The 12,337-nt window shown below is 39.1% G+C and overlaps 1 protein-coding gene across 4 annotated transcripts in view; it reads right to left on the reverse strand.

Moving 5' to 3' along the window:
- Positions 1-4,179: 4,179 nt before the first annotated feature.
- The window catches only part of Spata19 (spermatogenesis associated 19), a 42,650-nt gene continuing 34,492 nt past the window's right edge, over positions 4,180-12,337 (reverse strand). For 2 of the 4 annotated variants that reach the window (XR_783862.1, XR_783855.1), the window contains 2 exons: positions 12,012-12,255; positions 4,180-4,319 (listed from right to left, as the gene is read on the reverse strand). The gene's annotated coding sequence lies outside the window, so the exon portion shown is untranslated. Of the gene's footprint in view, positions 4,320-5,974; positions 6,048-11,702; positions 11,760-12,011; positions 12,256-12,337 lie in introns of those variants that run through there. The other 2 variants (XR_783865.1, XR_783866.1) reach the window with 2 other exon arrangements.

Here is a 12,337-nt window from a genome sequence, read left to right on the forward strand (position 1 = left end):
AGGACTGTGCCTGACCTTTTGCTCAGCCTTTGATTCTCTGGTGCCATTCCGATGCCTTACATTCAGCTCATCTGAAGTAGGGCTCATGACTTCACTACTAATCCTCTGGTATCTGTCATGCTAGCCCTACATGCACATGCTCACACACATGCATGTCACACATGCGTGCACACACACTTCATGATAGCCTCTGAATCCCTTGGGGTAATGAACATTAAAACAAATAGGCCCCCATTCTAATCCAGTTCCTTTATAATTAGCCTGATCTCTTTCTTTAGTCACTTTATTTTTTTCTTTGTAAACTTGACATGTTTTTACTTCCCTGTGAGCTATCCTTATGTTGGTTTCTATTTGCATGTATTCTCAGTTTTTGGAGCTATACTACATGTGAAGGTGTGTATCTATTAGTCTGTTTTCTTTCATTGTAACAAAGTAGCAGAGACAGGCTGCCTTAAAAAATGTTTATTTAGCTCAAAGATTTGGAGGCTAAAAGTCTGAGATCAAGTGGCTTCAATTAGTTTGTTCTGTGGTGAGGGCCTAACAGAGGGTGTCACCATGACGGGTCCATGTGTGGGAGCACAGATCACACAGAAGGCAGGAGCCAGAGAGAGCAATTCAGGGTCATTCTCTGGCTTCTAAAACAACTTGCTTTTGCAAGAATGAACTCACAGGGGTCTGGAGTAAACTGTCTTAATCCCTTCAAATATAGACCTGAAAGATCTAAGTACCTCCTGCTGTACCTCACTTCTCAGAGGTTCCAAGTTGCATTGCCACTCTGGGCACCAAGTTCCCAACACATCGGCCTCAGACCTACACTCAAGCCATAGCAAGGGATTTTTCTTTAACTTTAGAAAAGTCCAGTTACTCTCTCCAAATCATTCTCTCTGGCATTTCCTTCCTTATATCTTGTATCATGCTCTTTCCTGGATTCATTTTCCTTTTTTAGTTAATAAGTTTCACTTTATAGAGCAACTTTAGGTTTACAGAAAAATTGAACAGAAGGCAAAACAATTTCCCCTTACACACACACATATAGCACCCCCCCGACTGTGAACACCACCACTAGAGGGCACATCTGTTAAACAGATGAACCTATGCAGACACATGGTCACTCAAAGTCCATAGTTTACCTTTGCATTCACTCCTGGTAATGCGCATCCTGTGCATTTTGATTAATGCATGATACAGGTGCATCACTGTAGTATCATACAGAGTATTTTTACATTTCTAAAAATCACCTGTGCTCCATCTCTTCATTCCTCTCCTGGCAACTGCTATTCTTTTTATTGTCTCCAAATTTTGACTTTTCCAGAATGTTATGTAGTTGGAATAAACAGTATCTAACCTTTTCAGAGGAGCTTCTTTTCCTTAGTAATATGCATATATGGCTCCTCTATATTTCATGACTTAATAGTTCATTTCTTTTTTCTTTCTCATTGAGTTTATTGGTACATTTTAGGTATACAGCACAGCTGCATTAATCATTGGGATCTTGTACTTTTACATGACAGTTCTTGGTTCTCATTTTTTCCCCTTATCCCTGCTCTCCCTTCACCCCCTCCTCCCTTCCCTATTTACAAATACTATTTCCCATTTTTTCATTTTCTCATGTTTTTTTTCCTTTTCCCTTATTTCCTTTCCCCTACTCTTCCCACTTCCCCTACACCTTTAAATGCATTCCTTTTTAGTGCTGAATAATACTTCATTGTTTGGACATACCATAGTTTACTTATCCATTCATGTATGGAAGGACATCTTGATCCCGTCTAAGTTCTGGGAATTGTAAATAAAGTAAAACATAGCACACATATTTTTGTATGGACATGAGTCCTAAATTCATTTGGGTAAATAACAAGGGGAAAAAATGTCCGACCATATGATGTGAGTATGTTTGGTTTTGTAAGAAACTCTTCCAGAGTGACCGTGTCACTTTGTGTTCATATCAGCAGTGAGTAAGGGTTCCTTTTTCTCCCCATCCTCACTAGTATTTTGTATTCAATGTTTGGGATTTTGGACAGTCAAATAAGTATGTTTGAGTATCTCAAATTTGTTTTAATTTGCAATCCCCTAATGAAATATGAGGCTAAACATCTTTTCATATGCTTATTTGCCATCTGTTTACTTTTTTGGTGAGGTGTCTGTTGAGACCTCTGACCCACTTTTTATTCAGGTTTTCAATGTCTTATCATGGAGTTTTAAGAGTTCTCTGTATATTTTGGATGTAAGTCTTTTATCAGGTACGTCTTTTGCAAATATTTTCTACCAGTCTGCCCCCTGATTACTTCATTCTCTTGATGTCATCTTTCACACAAAAGGCTTTTTTGTTTTAATGAAGTCCATTTATTGATTATTTCCTTTCTGAATTACACCAAATCTAAGGCTGTCTAGCTGTTCTCTATGTTATCTTCTTGTAGTTTTGCATTTAGACCTATGATCCATGATCTATTTTGAGTTAATTTTTGTGAAGAGTGTAACATTAGGGTCTAGATTCACTTTTTGCATGTGGCTGTCCAGTTGTTCCAGTACTAATTAAAAAGACTATCTTTTCTCCATTGAATAGCCTGTGATCTTTTGTCAAAGATCATTTGGCTATTATTATGTAGATCTACTTCTGGAACTCCATTTTGTTCTATTTTTGTATTTGTCCTTTCTCTGATACCACACTGTCTAGATTATTATGGCTTCATAAGAAGACTTCAGGTTGGGTAGTATTGATGGGTCCTCTAACTCTCTCCTTCAGCAGACTGTGTTGGACATTCTGGGTGTTCTGCCTTTCTATATCACATTAGTATTGGTTTGTTAATATTTACAAAATAACTTACTGTGATTTTAGAAATATATATATATGTTTGGCATGATGACAAACACCTGTAATTTCATTACTCTGGGAGGCAGGAGCAGCATAAATTGGAGCCCAGCCTGGACAACCTAATGACTTAAAAAGACCTTTTCTCAAAACACCCCAAAAAATTAATTAGTTAATTTAAAAAGCAGGGATGTAGTTCAATGTGAAGCCCCTAAGTTCAATCCTCAGTACTTAAAAATATGTATATAAATTATTTATTTATAAAGTATAAATTATTATACAATAAATGAATATATATTTATTTTTGGGTGAGGGTTTATGGATGGAAAACTCTATTGTCTGCAAAGTTTACTGTATTTCCCATCACTGTCCAATAACATCTTGACTGAAGCTGAAAGTGTGCATCAATAGTTACTTTTCTTTTCTTTTGCACTTTGAAGGTGTTGTCCCACTGTCTTTCAGCTGTCAGGCTGCAAACACCAGAGGTGTTCCGGCCCTGCCTTCTCCCTGGATTGTGCTATTCCCCAGCAGCTGTGAAGAGGGCTGCTGGGGTCTCCCTGCTATGCCCTCCTCAAGAAAGATACTTGGGGTTTTTTTGGTTTTTTTGTTTTTTGGTGGTTTTTTTTGTTTTGTTTTGTTTTGTTTTTTGTACCAGGGATTGAACTCGGGTCCTTGCACTTGCAAGGCAGGCCACCAAACCACTGAGCTAAATCAGCGGCAAGAAAGATACTCTTAACCTTGGAAGAATGCCTTGTCCTGAAGGACAAGGACACTATGCTGCTCCATGATCCTATCCCCTTGCTCTGTCCAGTGGTGAACTAATATGAGAAGAGAACATCTTAGCTCTTTTACCTGGAACTCAGACAATTCTGAGTGTCCTTCCTGGATTCCATAAAGCCAGGTTAAAGTTAAACTTCAGCTTTAATCTAGCAGCTGGACTCTGGGTTCTTTCCTTGCTCTATCTTGCTTTCTTCACCCCCTTAGATATTCTACTCCTTTAATAAGTAGATTTCACAATATCCTTCATCTCAGACTTTTCTACATAACTGAATCCAAAACATAGTTTTCCTTAGACTAGTAATTAGAATAATAGCTAACACTTATTGAGCACTCAATGTAGGCCAGGCAAAGATAGACAAGTCCTTTACTTACATCATCTCATTTAATACTCACAATAACCCAATAGGGTAAGAACATTGTTAATTGTCGGTTATATTAGTTTCCTGTGACTTCTGTAACAAATCACCACAAATTGGGTAGTTTAAAACAACAGAAATTTATTATCTCTCAGTTCCAGATGCCAGAAGTCCCAAATCAAGGTATTGGCAAGACCACATTGCCCCTGGAGGCTCTTCAGGAAATTTGTATTCTTGTCATTCCAATCTCTACCTCCAGGGTCACTTTGATTTCTCTTCTGTGTATCTATCTTTAAGGGTAAATATTATTGGGGCTGGTGATTCAGCTCAGTGGTGCCCACGCCTGCCTTACAAGTTCAAGGTCCTGAGTTTGATCCCTGAAACAAACAAACAAACAAACAAAAGATAAATATTGTTGTATGTTGCATGTAGCATGCATCTCCTTCCCAGATCCTTTTGCCATTTATTTGTCCTATAAACTGATACTCATGTTCCAGGGATGAGAATGTGGGCATATCTTTTTGTTCACTACCATTCATCACACTATAGTTGAGAGATAGGGGGAAGGCAAAAGCAAAAATTATGATTAAAAATCACAAAAGAATATAGAAGAAATACATTAGCAAAAACTAATTTAAATGGACAGGACATCTCCCAGTAAAATAAAAAATATAAACAAAATTTAGCTCATATTTCCTTTCCCCTACCCTTCCCACTTCTCCTACACCTTTAGCCCTTTTCTTCCTATTTCACATTGTCAATTATACCATTAGGATCTTTAGATGAATGTAACTGTACTGTATATCTAAAATGTACCAATAAACTCAATGAGACCAAAAATTAAAGGCTTAAAGTGTTGACAAGAAAAAGATTGAAAAGGATATGCTAGGAAAATACCATTTCAAAGAAAACTGGAGTCACTGTAACAATGATAAACAAAATTGACCTTAGGGCAAAGATATTAGTAAGAATAAGTTGTAAGTATTAATTATGTTAGATCTGTCCATTACAACAAATAAACCCAAAGATTCAAGAATTCATTTAACCAATGTTCTATTTCTCACTCGTGCTACATACAGGTCATAGATTGAGAGCAGCTGTGTTCTGTTGTGCTCACCCCTGGACCAGGCTGATGGATTGGTCTCTGTCTAGAACACTGCTGGCCACAGGAAGGAGGGAAGAAGGTGACAGTAGGAGTCATATACCAGCTCTTGAATCAGTTTGAAAGGGATGCTTCACACTATGCCTCAGACTTCTCACTGCCCCTCAGACTTCGCACAGCTAAAACTTATGTCCAATAGAAAGGAATATTCCATCATCAGGGGGAAATGAATATTTTCACAATGATACAACCTACCATAATGGGTAGCTGCATAATTAATAATCCACAAAACAATTCACCAGAAAACTATAGCAATTCTGTTATTTTATGCAAATCATAATTTAGTCTAAAAAAAAAACAGGTACCAGGGATCGAACTCAGGCCCTTGAGCTTACAAGGCAGGTAGCAGAACCACTGAGCCACATCCCTGACTCAAAATATTTTCAGCTGACAAAACTGCACTTGGAAGATGACAATGAAAGATGAAATGAGCTCTTACTAATGGGTATAAAGTTTCAATTTTGCAAGATGATTATCAGTTATGAGAGATAAGTAAGCTCTAGATATAGTCTATATAATTGTTATGGTTGGTTGATTGTATCAACTTGAGTAAGAAATGTACTACTAAACTGGCTCAGCATAGTTCTGGGTGTGAAAGACCACCCTCGGGGGGCTTGTCACCAGGATGGAATAAAAGGGAAACGAAGAAGGACGGCTCAGCTTGTTTCTGTTTCTTCTAAGGAGCTCCAGTTTTCACCTTCACCTTGGAGACTGCCTCCCAGGCTTCCAGCGCAGACCTTCAGCTTCTACTATCAACCCTTCAGCCTTCTGGCAAAGACCCATCAGCCTCCTGATACAGACTCCCACGGGACACTGCAGTGAGCTCCAGACCTTCCACTAAATCCTTCAGTCTCCAGTGCAGACAGACCCTCTGCACTCCCTCATCTGGCTCTGCACTGTTCCTCATCTGTAGGTGCCGATTGCAAGCCAATCCTGTAAATTCCTAAATATTTATATATCTTGTATTATATATGTTTCTCTAATAAACACTGACTAATATAATAATACAGTATTTAAAATTAACAATATGGTATTGTACACGTAAAATTTTTAAAAACAGATCTAGGTGGTCTTATCACAAACACACACTCATACATTCACAAGGAAATTTCTGACAGATACTTTATTACCTTAATTGCAGTGATGGTTTCACAGTGTATGTCTATATCAAAACTTAGCAAATTATATACATTAAACAGCACAGTGGGTATTTTGTATATTAATACCTTAATAAAACTTTTTAAAACAAAAATATTAATGACTCATTCAACAAAGTAAGCAAGTTTGACCAAACAGACATGAATATAGAATGTTGGACCAATAAACAAAGAACATACACAGATCACTCATTAAATTTGGTCTAGATAGAGATTATCTCTGAAAAATTTAAAGCATCAGTATCTTGTAAAATAAATATTTTGACAAATAATAATTAAATGAAAGTTAACACTAAAGAGACAGACCAAGATAGTCCAAGAAATACACGTTAGAAATTTGGGTGTATTTTTTTTTTTTTTGTACCGGGATTGAACTTGGGTCCTTGTGCTTTCAAGGCAGGCCACCGAACCACTGAGCTAAATCCCCAGCCCTGGGTGTATTCTTAAATTACCCTTTGTATATGATAAATTACTAGTAATAAAGTATTTAGACTTGAACAAAAAATAGTGTATTAAAACTTACAAGATACAATAAAGGCTGGACTTAGAAATAAATGGATAGACTTAAAGTTCACTTACTAGAAAATACAGAATGAAAGATACCTAAATATAAAAAAGGTAGAAAAATAACTAGGTAATACAAAAGAAAGTTTTTTTAAAGACTATAATAAAAATTAAGAACAAAATCAATTTGGAGAAAACAAAGAATTAAAACCAACCAAAAAATCAGAAAATTTGTCACAGATAAAACTGGCTTCAAAAAATCCACTGTGCAACTCCACACCAGCAAAGATAATTTTAAAATATATTTTAAGGAGCTAAAGGTGAAGGGAAGGTGGGATGGGTAGGGGAAGGGTAATAAGGGAAAAGAAAAAAATGTGAGATAATGAAAAGATGAAAATAAAGTGTTTGTTTGTAGATGGGGAGGGGAGGAGGGGGTGGGGGGAGGGCAGGGGTAAGGGGAAAAAATGAGAATCAAGACTTGTCATGTAGAGGTACAAGATCCCAACAATGAATGTAACTGTACTGTATCCCTAAAATGTACCAATAAACTCAATTAAAGCTGAAAAAAATATATATATAAATTTTAAATTTCAAAGTTGAACAAAAAAATAGAAAATGTTAAGGGCGTAGGGAAATAATAGAAACAAACAAGGTATAGTACATTTCTGAAGGAAATAATAAAATTTTATTGAAAGATATTAAGGAATACATAAAATAGGAGATAGTCCATGTCCAAAGGGGAAGATAATATTATGAAATTGTCCATTGTCCTCAAATTAATCTACAGATTTCATAGAATGATAATCAGAATCAGAGAAGGATTTATAATAATTGTCACAAGCAGATTGTAAGCTATATAGTGAAAATCAGAAGACTGACCAAAATTTTTGAAAAATGACAAAGTAGAAGTAATCATTGTGTCAAATATGAAGGTACTATAAAGTTATACCCAAGACAATGTGGACTTCTGCCAAAATAACTAAAACAAAATAGAGGGCCTGGGACAGAAGCTTGGCTATGAGAAAATTCAGTGTATGGGAAAGAGATGGCACAAGGTACTGTAGGGAAAATATGGGGTGACAAATAAATGGTGAGCATGGGGGAAAATAAGCAATATTCTCCACGTCAAAAGTATATTAATCTTTTGAAACTATAATTTACATGAATAGGAATATACAAATAGTGGAACCTTCATTCCCAACTTGTTTCTACATGGAAAAAAGGTAAAATTCCCCTTCCATGGAGATTCTCAGCAGGGACCAAAAACTCAAAGCTTGTCATCCAGGCAAAAGAGCACTGTACAAAGGAAGGGGAGGGCAAGTCAGAGGTCTTCTGGGGAAACTTCCCAAATGCAAGGAGTAAGAAGTCAGATGTAACACCAGAGCCTACTGATGGGGTAGCCAGGCTCCAAACTCAACTTGTCTCCAACTCCAATGCACACAGGGAGGTCCTTTTCTGCAACTCTTGTCTCAGTAAGCAATACTACCCTTCTTCTAGCCAGAAACCCAGACATAATCCTTCCCTTCCTCTTACCTAACCAACCACAAGATCTTCTGATTCAAACCCCTAAGTACCTCTCAAGTTTTGCCCACTTCTCTTCATTGGTCCTTGCCATCACCCACACATTTCAATTTTATTTTGTCTCTTCTTTGGGGTTTTCATCAAGAGATATTCACAATTCAGGCAACAGAATCCTTAAAACTATAACATATCCATTCATTTAGCAACCATTACATTTCCACAGTGCATAGCCACTGTGATGAGCCACAGACTGGTTGGAAAAGTCAAAGTCATCTTGGCAGAAGAGAGAAAAAGCCATTACAAATTAAACAGGAAAAGAATCTTAACTATAAGCTGGATACATGCTCTAAATGAAACTATCTATGCTCTGTATTGATTAACCAGGTAGACCCGATTTCAACTGAGGCAGCCAGGAAAGGCCTCTCTGAGGAATGACTTTTGCCCTGACAGGGCCTTAGTCCCTTTGTAAATCATTCATCATTTCCCCTTCCCATGGATAAAGATAATTCATGGCAAAGCCAGACACAATTCAGCAGCTGCTTCCCTTCCTGTCCAACTTCCTCTTCACTTTCTCTCCCTAGCTTTCCACCAGACAACCTCTCTGATCCCTGAAAATGTCATGAAGAGCCTCTTTTTCCATTTCCCTTGGTAAATCACTTATCAGATATCAATTAAAGTTCACTTATTCCAAGAGCCATACCTAAGCACCCAAAAGAGCAGTCTGCCTGAGTCTGGCTGCCATATATATTTTCTTTCCTTATACAAAGCTCTCTCACAACTATCTCTCCAAAATCTGTTAGGACCCTGGCTTGTCTGTTTTGTATTGCTAGCACAAAATACTAAAACTGAAACACACAGAAAAGAAATTTACTTCTTATAAATTTATTTCTTAGACTTCTAGTGGCTTGGAAGTCCAATGTCAAGGACTTGGTCTTGACCCTATATCTGACAAAGACCTTGCTACTTTGTCCCATTGCCAAAGACAGAAGAGAGAGTGAGACAGAGCAACAGATCATAGAATCAGCACTAATCCATTCATGAGGTCAAACCCTTGACCTGAACACCTCTCAGCTGGCCACCTCCCAACACTATCGCATTGGAGACACACTCTAAGCTCCACCTGCACAGGGACATTTGTCTTGTTTCTCAGTATATCACCACAGCCTGGCTTATTAAAGATACTTATAATATAACTCCTAAGTGATCCAAGATATGACTAAATGACTTACTGTCTTAGCTTTGTAGAAAAATCAGAAACTTCAAATGACAAAAGACCCCAAAGTCACCTGTTCTTCCTCCCACAAAATGATACACAGAAATCTTCCCCAAACATTGTACCTGTCTTTCCAAAGCAACAGTAAGCTTCTCAACGCAAAGACAGGGACTTATACAACTCAGTCCTGCCTTTCCTTGAAGAGCCACTAACCAGAAAGTTCTGAGACATTTATCTCCACCCACACTCTAGAAACCATGAAGTACAGAGCCAGCAAGTAACCTGCCCCCAGAAGTTTCACCCAATCTAATTGCAAATGTGTTTATCCTGCTGCCTTCTCTCGTGTCCTCACCTGCAGTTTCACTGACGTTCATTCAAAACTCACTGCCACCCTGTCCTGCAAGCCATGCCACAATTTCCAAGAGTCCCACTTTACAACTCTCCCTTTCTGACCAAGAATCCTCTCTCCAGGCATCACACAGCCTGGGGAATCCTGGGCTTGTCCTCAGCACTGTGATCTCTGGGGGAGTCCAGAAATGGAAGGCTTCATTTCCCCATCTTTAGGGTGGACTCCAGCTCCAAGTCTTCCACTTTTGGCAGCACTCTCTGCCTTTGGGAGAAAGACAAACAACTTTAGAGTGATATGGAAATCACTCCCTAAACATTTGTGAGCCTTGCAGGACTTGGAACTGGTCCCAAACCAAATTCAATCAACGCCCCCCCCTCCGACACACACACACACACACACACACACACACACACACACACACACACACTTAGTGCCTCCAGCTGAGCCCCATCGCACACAGTGAAGCTCAGTGAATGGGGTGCACCTGATGAGTCCGCAGAGGCCCTGGCCCCCAGAAAGTCACCCCAGAAAGGAGAAGCAGGGGAGGGAAGGAAACACAGCCAGGCCTGGGACAGCTGCCATCCTGAGCCTGCTTTTAACAGAGGCCTCTCTGCCGGCATGGAAAAGGACCTTCAGCTAAACTACAAATCTACACAGCAAAGAACAGTCCTACCAGCCTGTGGAGCCCCAGTTCCTGAGGTTTTAAAGACCAAAAATATTAATCTTCTCGTTGTTCAATGCAGAAAGCTCCAGGAGTGACTTTCTGGGATAGTAAATAATATTTGCCACTGGAGGCTGTGATCCTGGTTCTTCTCCCCATCTCTTTTCCACAGACACCTAAATGTAAAGCACTCACTAGGTCTGATTCTCAGATAAGACAATGAAATCTGAAAGGATCCATGAAGAGAGGCTGAAGAAAGCCTCCGAACACAGTCCTGTGTGCTCTGAAGTGTAATGGTGATGTGGATAATTCTGTCTCCCCTGGCAATAGGAGAATCTGGGGTATTTGTGGGGAGGCAGTCAACAGGAAAAGAGAGGGTGAATGGTGAGCATAGATTCCACTGCACAGCCACCTGGCACCAAGTTCAAGGTGCTTGCCTTAGTCCAGTGATGGTGAACCTTTTAGAGACGAGGGCTCAAACTGCAGGCCAAACAAAACCCACTTATTTATCACAAAGTACCAAACACTGAAATTAAACCGGAATACTGAGGTTTTTGATTTAGAAAAAGGAACTTGTGCATTAACATCTTTCATCTTTAAAGAAAAACAGATAAAACACGTGCCATGGGGTAACACTACTGCCTAGTCCTTCTCTATATCCATGGTTAGATAATATGTTTCCACCTGTCACATATCACATACTCTCTGACTAACCCAGGACTTCCCTAGTCAAGCCCCCACCAGATTCTGTTACTTCAAAATAAGAATCAAAACATTTGAAGGGTTTGGAAACCCTAAGCTGTGTCTCTCTTCCCTTGGTCACAACCTTACAGTCCAATGGCATATTAGAAAACCTAAATGATGGAGACACCTCCCACCAAAGGGGGAAGAAACTGTCCTTCAAGCAACAAAAAAAGCTTTGTTTTGTTACATTCTTTTGTGTGTTTTATTCTCATCACTTCTGTGTTTAAAGAGATAAAATATGAGCCTTGGGCCCAAATGGTCATGAGTTTTACTCCAGGCTCCATGATATCATGACCCGAGAAGAAACATTCTACTTTCTAGTGCCTTGGTTCCCCAAGGTAGAAATAGGGCTGGGTGTGGGAATAACATGTAGTTCTCTGGCTTGTTTTGAGGCCATTAATTCTTATTGTCAGTGACATTTGTGACTAGTAAGGCCTGCTATGTTCATCACGAAATCCCTGTGGCAGGCTGGAGATCTTGCAAGCTGCCCTGTACAGCACTAGTACCTACAAAATTACAAGGATGTGAAAGCCATATTTGCTGATCCCTGCTGGTAAATGATACAAAATCCTCATGAATTATACAGGATGTCTCATGTAAACAGAGATATCATTTAGAACAACGAAGTCACTTCTGAATTGCTTCAGTGGTTATGAACTATAGATTCCCACTTAACTGTAACTTCTGATTTTCTAATTACATCCCATCTCCCAAAGGGAAGCCTAAAAACACATCTTTCCCTACCCAAAGACAATCACCTCTGAGGATGAACATGGAGGTCTTGTGCCTGGGCAACAGTGCTGTCCCTGGGGAACCCTGCTTCTTCCTCCACACATCACAATGACAGAGACATAGACCACATTCAGAGTCCAGGAGGATGGCTGGGACCAGACACATTTCCTGCCTTCAGTTGGGTTCACTCCTTTGGGCCTCTTCTCCAGCACTTGCCTGAGGATGCAGCTGTGTTTCCACTGACTTTGCTGCATGAGGGAGAGAACATTGCTGCAAGGCAATGAGAGGATGATAATTAAAACAAACAATAAAATAAAAATTTCATCACCATTTTCAAAATACGAGTTTTCCA

The sequence above is a fragment of the Fukomys damarensis genome, unplaced genomic scaffold (assembly GCF_012274545.1).
Source record: "Fukomys damarensis isolate Sample0158 unplaced genomic scaffold, DMR_v1.0_HiC HiC_scaffold_16, whole genome shotgun sequence".
In the NCBI taxonomy this organism is placed as follows: domain Eukaryota; kingdom Metazoa; phylum Chordata; class Mammalia; order Rodentia; family Bathyergidae; genus Fukomys; species Fukomys damarensis.